This window comes from Scomber japonicus, chromosome 22, assembly GCF_027409825.1.
Source record: "Scomber japonicus isolate fScoJap1 chromosome 22, fScoJap1.pri, whole genome shotgun sequence".
Classification (NCBI taxonomy): domain Eukaryota; kingdom Metazoa; phylum Chordata; class Actinopteri; order Scombriformes; family Scombridae; genus Scomber; species Scomber japonicus.
In genome coordinates, this window is record NC_070599.1 from 20,384,401 (window position 1) to 20,396,449 (window position 12,049).

The following is a 12,049-nucleotide window of genomic DNA, read 5'->3' on the forward strand; positions in this document are numbered from 1 at the left end:
GAAGGTTAAACCTGCAAGCAGGTATGATTTTAAAGTCAAAAATATGCCTGTCTGAGCTCGAATCAAATAAGTCTGCAGAAAGGAGCGTCACATCCAATCTAATAAACTGTCTGGTTTTTTAATAGACAGATTGAAACTGATTTTTTTTTTTTTACCCTTTAACCCCTCTTTTATTTTTTTTAAGCCAGTCAAGGTGGAAGGAAAAAAAAGAGAAGCAAAGAAGATGAATGAGTTTCACAATCACACATTAAATGCTTTGAAATACATAGAAAAATGGGAGGAAAGGAAAGAATGAACAAACATAGATGCCATAAATATTACATAATGAAATAATAACAAGATTAAGTGATAAATTGAAATATTCTGCTACCAATAACAAACATTTAGGTTATTTATACAGAAAATCTAACCCACACACACACACACGGGCCTATATACATACTAATTTCACATCACCTCTTATTTGACCATTAGAGGCTTCATCAACAAAGAAATATGAGAAAGAAAAACCTTAAACTAAGCTACATGTGTTTAGGTCCTTATTACAGATGTTCCATTAATTGAAATACAACCTTTTTTTTTTACCTTGGGCTTCAAAATGTGTTATTAAATATAATCTTAAGAGATAATATTAGTGTCAATGAGAGGAGTCGCATAACCTCAATGCACCCAATTTCAGGTAAATCTGTATGGAGCTACAAAATCCAGATTAAAATAAGGAACGTAGCCCTATGCCTCCCAACAACGTTCACATAATGTACAACACTTGGCAAGACAAATATATCATCATGCATCATGTATTCTTGTGTTGCAAATATGACCTTATCAATTCAATCTGAAGGAAGTCATAACACCATTAACATAAAAACCTTGAGGTCCTTGACTTAAGTGGTTAATATCGCCCAGAGATCCACTAGACTCCCCGCTCCTGAGTGACTGAGTGATGAAGGTGACGTTTTCTCCTCTAGCACGACAATGGGTGCTATACGGCTGCTGTTGTATTATAGAGCTGTAATATGGAGATTGACTGACTGTCTTTTTAGACCAAGAAAGCAATAGAAGCATATTTTATAAAGGAGAAGAAGTGGATGAACCTTATTATAGAGTTAACACCCGTATGGGACGCTCTAAGAAGTAAATATTATGAAAGGATTCGAGGATTGTTGAGCAGCATAGAAACAGCCTGAATGTGAAGAGAGGAGCTGAAGATGGAGAAAGAAATCATATATCTGAGTTCAAGCACACAGTTTGAGCAGAAACGGAGTAAATCTGAGTACAAGCAGGAGCTATTTGAGGGAAAAAATGACAAAATCTGAACGTGAAATCAATAAATCACGCTCTCAAATTGATATACCACGCTCTTGGATGAAGATAGGAAGAAAAAAAAAAAGCTCTGTACATGTGGACACAAAGTGAGGTTTGAGGTTTGAACACACATAAAACTTACAGATTTTCTTTCACACACACACACACACAAATATAAACAGTCACCGTGGGGTGTAGGGAGGGAGAAATGATGAGAAGATCAATCATCAGCTGTCAACACTGGCTAATAGAGTATGAGAACAACATATTAACTATACTGGTTAGATTAACACACACACACACACACACACATACACACTTGAATTTAAAATATAAAACACTAATACATTGTTAACTATTGATCAGTTTAACAGTCAGAAATCATGTTTTAACTTCATAATCAAAAATAAACACAAATATTTGAACACATACTCACACAACCGCAACATAAAAATGCACTGACGCAAATAATATCTACAAATCATATTTGTTTGAACCACTGGTGAATTTTTTTCTTTCTCTCCTGGCTCTTTGTCTCTGGTGATAAAAACACTGATCTCCATGGAGGGAAACTGGCACGGCAGCAGTGTTTCCTCCTTCCACCTGCCAAACAGAAGAAACAACATTTGATTTTCGAGGGGTATTCTCTTTCTCTCTCTCTCTCTCACTCTCTCTCTCTCTCTCTCTCTCTCTCTCTCTCTGTCTCTCTCTCTGTCTCTCTCTCTCTCTCACACACACACACACACACTCGTACGTTAGGGTTGACTGAAACCTGGAATTTCACCTGGGCGTTCACGGAAGAATGTGAACTCTTTTAACAAATGCTCCAACCGGCTTGAGCTGAACAAAGGCAACAAACACTCAAATAAAATTTTAGGATTGTAAGTCACACAGCAGGTAAGCAACTGTCCTCCAAACTAAACAACTAAATCTGCAAACTTCAAAGGACTGCTGGAAACATCACGCACATAATCCACCAGGTCTACTTTGGTTTGGGCACTACAGCCACTTGTTCCAATTGTCCAGATAAAATTCAATTGGCTTTTTGTTTTATTTTACTACTGCATACATATCTGCTCTCTACATCAGTCGAGACCAAAAGGAAGAAATTTATATTTTTTAATTGTTTGATTCATGAGGATGCCATCTAGTTTCACACTATTTTTGATTAAATATGGTTACATCATGTGCTGTAATCCTAATTAACAAAAGTAACATCATCCTACACCCTTTCGAACACTGAATGGTTAATTTCTTGTTTATCCCTCTTGAACCCAAATGCTGAGAACACAAAAAGAGGCTGAGTGAGGCTAAAGAAAATGTGTTTAATAAAGGCTTGCGTACAGGGGGGGGGGGGATGGATGATCGAACATAGAACCAAAACTTATATACACAAGGGATGATTACAAACACAACACAGGGGGGTAAAAGAAGACGCAGGTGAAACACATGAAGAAATCAACTCAGGCGAGAAAACACAGGAAGTAAAAATAACCACACTCAAGGAGAAACTCTTTCAAAATAAGAGTAACTAAAACACAACAGAAACTTAAGATAGGATGTGCTAGTTTGCTGTCATTGCTATTATGTTACCACCTATATATTTTATTGTGTTATTTTAAAATGTTCGAATAAATTAACTAAACTAAAACGTGGAGCGCTATCCAAGGTCACACTGAGCCTGACAGCATCCTGCTACACAACACAAACCACATTAGCTTTCCTGCTAAAGTCGTCTTCATATCAAACTTCTCTAACAAACAAGAACACACATGTAGTCCTGCAGGTTAGTTTATTGAACAAGCCGCCAAATAAACATTCAAGAGAAAATGGTACTAGCATGAATTAGCAGGCTACATAGCTAATTAGCTGCTGCAAGTAAACATATCTGCAAATGTCACTTTGGACCTGGTAGATGCTGGTTTGGTCATTGCTTTTCAAGAAATCCGTTAGCATCTACACGTCTGCCCATAATTCATAGTTACAGCAGGTTTTTTTTTTTACTTTTCTCCATACCATATGGTGTAACCCTGGTAACCTGCCAGCTACTGTCAATCAAACACAGTGACGCCCCAAAATTAGCATTGAGTTCATTAGTAGATACATTCTGCTTAAAACATGGGCAGAAAACCCCCTGAAAAAGACCATTCAAACACAGACACACCCCAAAATGTAATTATCGTTAAATTATTGTTTCTGAAACTGATGGGAGAACTTGTTTTTTAACCTTCCCCAGCTCATGGATAAATGTATTCAATGATGAAATTAGCATTGAGTACATTAGTAGATACATTCAGCTTAAAATATGGGCAGAAAACCCCAGTCAAATATTTTAGATTGTTAGAAAGACCAATGAAACAAACTTAAAGCATGATAGGAAATACAATGAGGAAATGTATTGTCTGGCTATGGTTAATGAAACAAAGGGGTGCAATTTCTTCTGATTATATAATTTTTTTTTATCACCACCTTGACACACCTTACAACAAATGGTCGTAAGGAGACCGTAATGTCTCCTGGAAGAAGTCTGCGGATTTCCAACTTCACGGACGTTCTTCTCTCTAATCTCAAACATGCACACAATACACGATTTGAAAATAATAATGCACTACTACACACTACAGAATATTATTAAGATTATTGTGCCAAAGGGAGCAATGCACCATCTCACCTGATCTCACGTAATCCTAACGGAGGAAAGCAGATGTACAGAATAAAAGAGAGAAAAAAAGACATAAAAGCAGATGGCTGAATGAGTCTGGGTGAAACTATGGTTTAGGAGATGTGGTCAACACGTGTTATCTGGAGGTGTGATTGTAACTGTCAGTTTTAGTATCTGTCAACAGTAGTATGCTAGCTAACGTTGGCCTCAAGGGATTGAATTAGTTTACTGTTGCTTGGCAACAATGGCAGCTCTCTCTCATTGGCTGTTGAGATCCCGCTCAGAAAAAATAGTGATGTAATCATCCAGATTTGAACTCCTAAATATTAAAAATGTTTGAAATGATCAAGGTGGACCTGATGAGTCTGAGAGCATTGGGTACCAGACCAGATTTTGGGTTTAATTGACCCTAAACTCCTGTAGTCCGAGCCCAGATTAAAGATGGAGTCAGTTATTTTAGAGACATATTGACTATATCTGATCTGCACACCTTTCATGCTCCTTCAAAAGCTCCGACCCCCAAATTCATGGACACGCATTGTCAAGGCAACAACCACAAAAGAGACATATGGCAGTAGAGTCACCTCTGTTCCTCTCTGCAGCCTCCCAATGTTCAGCGTCTCCATCCACAGAAGCAGCCATCTGTTAGCTGCCGCTCCGGACAAACTTCACCAGACTGACAGAGAGCAGAAATCTCTCAAGGAAAAGGACCACACCATCAACATAGATATAATCAATTTTTGTCTTCTTGCTTGGATGATTACGTGGAGGATACGCTGCAGCACCTGGGTAGCGACCAACCCCCTTTTAGTATCGTACATGAGATGAGATGGGAAAAACAGGAAGAGAGCGAGATTGTGAGGGCGAGGCATGGGGACGCAGAGGACGATAGCGAAAGACAAGGAAGAGGGTTCGATTGGCTTATATAGGAAGCCGGAAGCTCCTCCACAGGAAGAAACCGACAGCGTTTGCATTTACTGATTAATTGATATGTCTAACAAGATGAGAACACGTGTACAGCAGGATATTTGTGTGATTTAAACAGCTGCTTGCTTTAGAGTGTGCTTCACATGGAGGGGGGCCTCCGTTAGACTGTCAAGTATGGATTGATAACAGTACCGTGAGAAAACACTTTCTATATGAATTGGCCGCAGCCTCTCTCTCTCTCTCTCTCTCTCTCTCTCTCTCTCTCTCCAGTTCGCCAGCCCTCCCCCCATCATTCACCAGGTGCTGGAGATGGGAGACTGCCATGTCCTTGTGCTTGAGCACTACTGCATGGCTGGAATAGTGCTGTGAAGGCTCGCTCCCAACCACTGTGTTCACACTCACACATTGACAGAGCCAGCGCTGTGTGTGTGTGTGTGTGTGTGTGTGAACATATGATTTAATGTACAGCAAGCAGCCTGTGAGGAGATATTCACTGTATTCATTTTTTTTATTTTTAAACATGTATTGGATTAGAATCGCTGACTTTACCTTTAAGGAATATAAAGATTACCACCAGGCTTACCCAGTGGATCGCTATGCAGCCAGAAATGTTTAGGAGCAGCACCTTGTGGACATTAATGGTACTGCAGTCTCCACATTTAGCTTCAGCTCCTTCGTCATAATGGCTGCAAATACTTACAAACTGTAGATGATACAATATTCTTCATTATATAATAAATCCTAAAATGTCTTCACACATCTCTCGGACATCAGTTATATCATTTTAAAGTGTGTGTGTGTGTGTGTGTGTGTAGCAGCATTAATGGAAAAATCACATCAAACAGAGAATCATTACACCGAAAATACTATTGACTCTCAAACAGGAAACTACAGCAGCACTCTTTTCTTTGACCTCCTTAATGATCCATTACAGCAGTGTGTGTGTGTGTGTGTGTGTGTGTCTGTGTGTCTGTGTGTCTGTGTGTCTGTATATGTGTGTGTGCTGACCTTTCCCCAGTGTTAGCCGGTCTGAGCCATCACAGGAGGTATTAATGGACTAATCACATTAAACAGAGAATCATTAATCATCTCCCCTCAGCGCTGTCACTGCCACGCAACGCCTAATCAACTCTATTGTTTACACACACACACAAACTGGCATGAGCCTGGCACAAACACTGACGCGTACGCACACACACACGTACAGGGGAGGAGTGTGTGTGCAACTGTGCATGCAGGACACACTCAAGGAAATGCACACACACACACACACACAAGCATACAAGGTGTGATTTTGCAGCAAAAATACAGCTCGAATTAATTAAAAAACAGGCAAAACTCAATCACACTTTTCATTTTATCCTTTCCTTCTTTAAAAAAAAGTCAAATTTGTCCTTGTTTCTTACTTCATGTCATCCCTTTCTCATCTTTTCATCTTTTTTTTTCTCCTCTCATCTTTATCTACTTTCCATCTTTATTTGCTCTCATCCTTCCCCCTCCTCCTCCTCCTCCTCCTCTCTCTGACTCTCCATCTTTCATCCTCTTCACTCTGTACACTGTTTTGCTGATTCAGCAGCGTCGTCATTAAGATGCCTGGTAAAAGGAAAAAAGACACACACTCACTCACTCACTAAACACACACACACACACACACACACACTTTGCATCTTTAATAATCACAAACAGCTGAAAGTGACACCATGCTGAACAAAGCCAAACACCTAAAAGTTCATCCCAATTCTTATTTAAAAATAAATTCCTGATGCTGATTTTAATCGCAGCGTTTCTAATTGGCTGTCATATTGCCGTTAGTTACTTCAAAGATATTTTATAAAAGCACTCAAATCGTATTATATTTGATCAGTTTAACCTATTATTATTTTTAGCTTTAGGCAAGGCAGATTTATTTGTATTGCACATGTCAACAACAAGGCGATTCAAAGTGCGTTACATAAAACACAAAATGCCTCGAGACAGGATATAAAAGTAAAACGTGGCAAAATAAAAGACCAATTAAAAGTGTTAAATTGGAAATTAACGTAAGCTAAAATAGAATAAGGGATAATAAGACAGGCAAATAAAAAGTAACAGTTTAAAATGTTCGTCACTGTGCCATTAATCCAGCTTTTTCATGTTATTGTGGTTGGAAAGTCAGAAATGAAGGACTTTAAACTTGACTGGAGCGTATATAATAATAATATATAATGACGGAAAATCAAATAAACGTGGACGACTTTAATAAAACAGTTTTGAGAGAGGTGGTGGTCCTGGGTGTGGTTTAGTAAATGTTAATTAACCCTGCTGTTGTCCTTGAGTCCAGGGAGGGAGGAAGGAAGGAAAGGAGGGAGGGAAGAAGGAAGGAATGAAGGAAAGGAGGAAAGAAAGAAGGAAGGTAGGAGGGAGGGAGAAAGGAAGGACAAAAGGAAGGAAGAAAGGGGGATGGAGGAAGGAAAGAAGGAAGGGAGGAAAGAAATAGAGAGGGAGGGAGGGAAAGAAGCAGGGAGGAAGGAAAGGAGGATGGAGGAAGGAAGGAACAGTCAAAACACAAAGGTTAACCTTAAAAGCTGCTCTTTTATTATTTGATGATGATTTTATGATTATTTAAAAGTGTTATATAATGTCTTTTGTTTTCATGTACCTGTTGATGAGTGTCTATCATGGAGCACTGATTCTGATTATAATATATAATAATATTAAACTTCTTTTATACAGTCGAGCACTTTTCAAATTCCAAGCTGTGTTTCACAAGGCAGCAAAACACACAAATCGTAAATGAATTGCGTTTATAAAAGAGAACAAATAAAAAATCATTTAAATATAATATAGGGGAGAAGTTGGCAGCTTAACCCTCCTGTCGTCCTCCCGGGTCAAATTGAGCCCATCTCTCTTTTGACTGTTCCTTCTTTCCTTCCTTCCTTCTTCCCTCTTTCTTAAATTTTTCCTTCCTTCTCCCCCCCCCCCTTTCTTTGCTCCCTTCTCCTTCCATCCTTCCTTGCTTCCTTCCTTCCTCCTTTCCTCCCTCCTTACTCCTTTCGTTCTTTCCTTCCTTCTCTTCTAAATTGTTTCCTCTTTTTGTTCTTACTCCTTTCCTTCCTTCCTCTCTTACTTCTCTCCTAATTTCCTTTCTCTTTTCGTCCTTATTCCTTTCCTTCCTTCCTCCTTTCCCTCCTCCCTTCCCTCTCTCCTAATTTCCTTCCTCTTTTCCTCCTTCCTCATTTCCTTCCTTCTATCCTTCCTTGACCTGAGGACAACAGGAGGGTTAATGAAGGTAAGAAGTTGATGATTTATAGACAGTAAAAGTCCCATAGAGAGAGTTTAAAACATAAAACCAGAGTACAGAGATTAAAGGATGGACCCAGACGTGACAGATGATGAATGTAAAACAGATATTTAAAACTGTTTTTTTCCTGAAAGAAGGGAATGTTTTTGGGATTTTTCTTTTTCTCTCTCTCTCTCTCTCTCTCTCTCTAAAGAGCTGCCAGTTACACGGCTCATATATTCCACCTCGTCCGCTAGCTCCTGTTTTTTTCCTCTGCTCATCCCGATCTAACCATCAAAGTCCTGGAAAGAGTGTATGAATGATTAGACATGGATAGAGAGGAAAGAACGGGCGGAGAATTCATACGCTGGAAAACAACGATGGGTTGCATCAGCTGACACAAATATGATACGTAAGAATGGAGAGAAGAAGGAGGAGGAGGAGGAGGAGAGGAAAAAGAAATAAGTGAGGAAAAGATGGAGGAAGGAAGGAAATGGGAATAGTAGAAGGAAATTGAAGGAGGGGAATAAAGATAAAAGGTTGAACAAGTAAAAATAGAGGGAAAAAGGGGCAGAAAGGAAGAAAAGATGCAAAAGTGAAGAAAAAAAGGAAAGAAGGGATGAGAAAAAAAGAAAGAGAAAATATACAAGATAAGTATTTCAATAAATTAAAAGGAAAAATTTAGATAGGAGGGAAAAAACTTTCCATAATCAAGTCTATCAAACTGATCCTGAATCAGTTTTAATGAAGGATGTCATCACACAGTCTGTCTCTACACACACACACACACACACACACACACATACACACACACACACACACACACACACACACACACACACACACACACACACATACACCTCTTTCATCCCAAAACAATCCTGATGGAAAATGACACACACACACACCTGTGTCTCCGTGTGTAGGCCAGCAGATACTCACACACACACACACACACACACACACACACACACACACAGCTGCTGCCGTGCAGAGAAGTGACAGAGCGAGACGGGCAGAGAGGCGAATGAAGGAGAGGAAGGAGGGATCAGCAGCAGACACTAGAAGAGAGGAGAAAACCAGCCCTTATGTTTTATAGACATTATCTCCAGCTGTATGTGTATTAATAAATATGAGCAAATCAAACATTTTATTCCCTTTAAAGGATATAGATATATATTTATTTTATATTTTTAACACATTTTATATTCAGAACCCAAACAGGAAGTAGATTAACTCCACCAACGATGAACTGATATGTTCAATTTTGTCCATTTGTCACCTTGGTTACAGCCTCTGGTACCTGATAAAAATGGTATAATTGTCTATTTAAATACATTTGTGATATTATGTGTTCATAAAAAATAAGGTAAATAGCTTCCATGAGAAATTAAATACGGCTTTGCTAACGAATATTTATTAAAGTAAGCTAAATAAATGAAAAACAGATATAAAACTCACCAAACTTAGCCCCTTAGGAAGATGATGTAATGTAAGATAGTTTCTTAGAGAGAAATAAAATGAAAATAATGTTGTCCTCGAGTTAAAGAAGGAAGAAAAGGAGGAAGGATGGAAGGAAAGGAAGGAAGGGAGGAAAGGAAGAAGGAAGGGAGAAAGGAAAGGAAGGAAGGACAGAGGAAATATGGAAGGTAGGTAGGAGGGAGGGAGAAAAGAAAAGAGGAAGAAGGAAGGGAGAAAGGAAAATGAAAATAGAATATAAAACATCGGGGGGGGGGGGAGAGAATGAAAAAGAAAAGGAAAGAAAGAAAGAAAGGCTTGACGATGATAGAGAATGGAAGAAAAAACAGTAGAAAGACAAAAAGTGAGAAAAGTGAAATTAAGACAGAAGAGACAAATACAAGTAACGGGAGGTGAAATAGAAAGAAAGTGTAAAATCAAAAAAGAAAGAAAGATAGAGAGAGAGAGAGAGAGCGGTGAGAATGAACTGAGAGTGCAGACGAGTGCATTAAAGAGCGGGCGGTGTCTTTTAGCTAACGTCTAATTTGTGAGATGAGAGAGACAGAGAGCTAACCAAGTGGAAAACACCATCTAAAAAACTATGATTAAACCCTTCCAGTGCAATAATGAGATCTACTCCAATCCTTTTAACACCATCCTTCTCACACACACACACACATTTACACACTTAAAGCACCAGTGTGGGACCATATAAATTTGAGGTCAAGTCGGATCACATTAAAGACGTGTAATTTAAATGAGTGTTATAAATTTATAGTTTGTTTGCTTTGGTCTGAACGAGAGGACGAGTTGGTGGATTTGTGTGTTTTATTTTTTTTTATTCAAAGAGACAAAATGCGTCGTTAAAAACGATAAGACGTTCACTCGTTGGTTAGATGTGTCTAGAAGAACGTAAAACACTACTTAATCATTTGTTAAACTAACTTAAACTGAACTGTTTTTTTTAACCCTCCTGTTGTCCTCAGGTCAAGGAAGGACAGAAGGACAGGACAGGAGGAAGGAAGGAAAGGAGTAAGGAGGAAAAGAGGAAGGAAGGAAGGAAGGAAAGGAGGGAGGGGGCAAGGGAGGAAGGAAAGAAGGAAAGGAGTAAGGATGAAAAGAGGAAGGAATTTAGGAGAGAAGGAAGGAAGGACAGTAGTAAGGACGAAAAGAGGAAGGAGTAGGAGGAGGGGGGGAGGGAGGAAAGGGCGAAGGAAGGAAGGATGGAAGGAGGAGGGAGCAAAGAAAGAAGGCTGGAGGGGAAGAAGGAAGGAAAATTTAAAGAAACAGGGAAGAAGGAAGGAAGGAAAGGAATAGTCAAAAGAGAGATGGGGTCAATTATTCCCCTCCTCCCCTCTTTCTTTGCTCCCTCCTCCTCCCATCCTTCCTTGCTTGCTTCCTTCCTTCCTCCCTCCTTACTCCTTTCTTTCTTTTCTTCCTTCCACTTTTCGTCCTCACTCCTTTGTCTTCCTTCCTTCCTTCCTCCCTTCCATCCTTCCTTCTCTCCTAAATTCCTTCCTCTTTTCATCTTTACTCCTTTCCTTTCTTCCGTCTTCCTTCCTTCCTTCTCTCCTTACGTTCTTCCTCTTTTCCTCCTTACTCCTTTCCTTCCTTGACCTGAGGACAACAACAGGAGGGTTAATAGTATTAAATTGTCATTGCCCCCTAGTGGTAATACATAGTTATAGCACCACGGTCAGGTGGCTTTTTATAATTACTGTACATTCAGTCTTGTGTTCCTGCTTTGGATACGCTACGATACTTGTAAGTAGATGAAGAGCTGTTACCTTTAACCCTCCTGTTGTCTTTGAGTCAAGGAAGGACGGGAGGGAGGAAGAAGGAAGGGAGGAAGGAGGGAAAGAAGAAGGAAGGAGGGAGGGAGGAAGGAAAGAAGGGAAGGAGAAAGGAAAGGAGGGAGGAAGGAAGTAGAGAGGGAGGAAAGGAAGGAAGGAAGGAAGAAGGAAGGAAAGGAGGGAGGAAGGAAGGAGGGAGGAAAGAGAGAGAGAAGGAGGGAGGAAGGAAGAAGGAAAGGAGGAAGGAAAGGAGGGAGGAAAGAAAGAGAGAAGGAAAGGAGGGAGGGAGGAAAGAAAGAGGGAACAGTCAAAACGGACGGGGTCAATTTGACCCGGTAGGACGACACAAAGGTTAAAGAAGTGATTAAAAGCATCGATTCAGGATCTTAAATATAAATATAATATATAACATGTTCCTGAGTGATAGGATAGCGGTTGTAATAATTACGATTCTTATAAAGTTTGTGTTTCGGCTCTAATATGAAAACCAGTTTGGTACGAGCGATACATCCCACGCATGTGCTTTTTTTGCATGTTTTTAATGTTCCAACAAGTGAAAACACGCTTCACAGTTCATCAGCTTGTGTGAAATCTGACATTATTCTGCACGTGAAAGCTAAACGTTTGGAAGAAGTCCCATTTCCT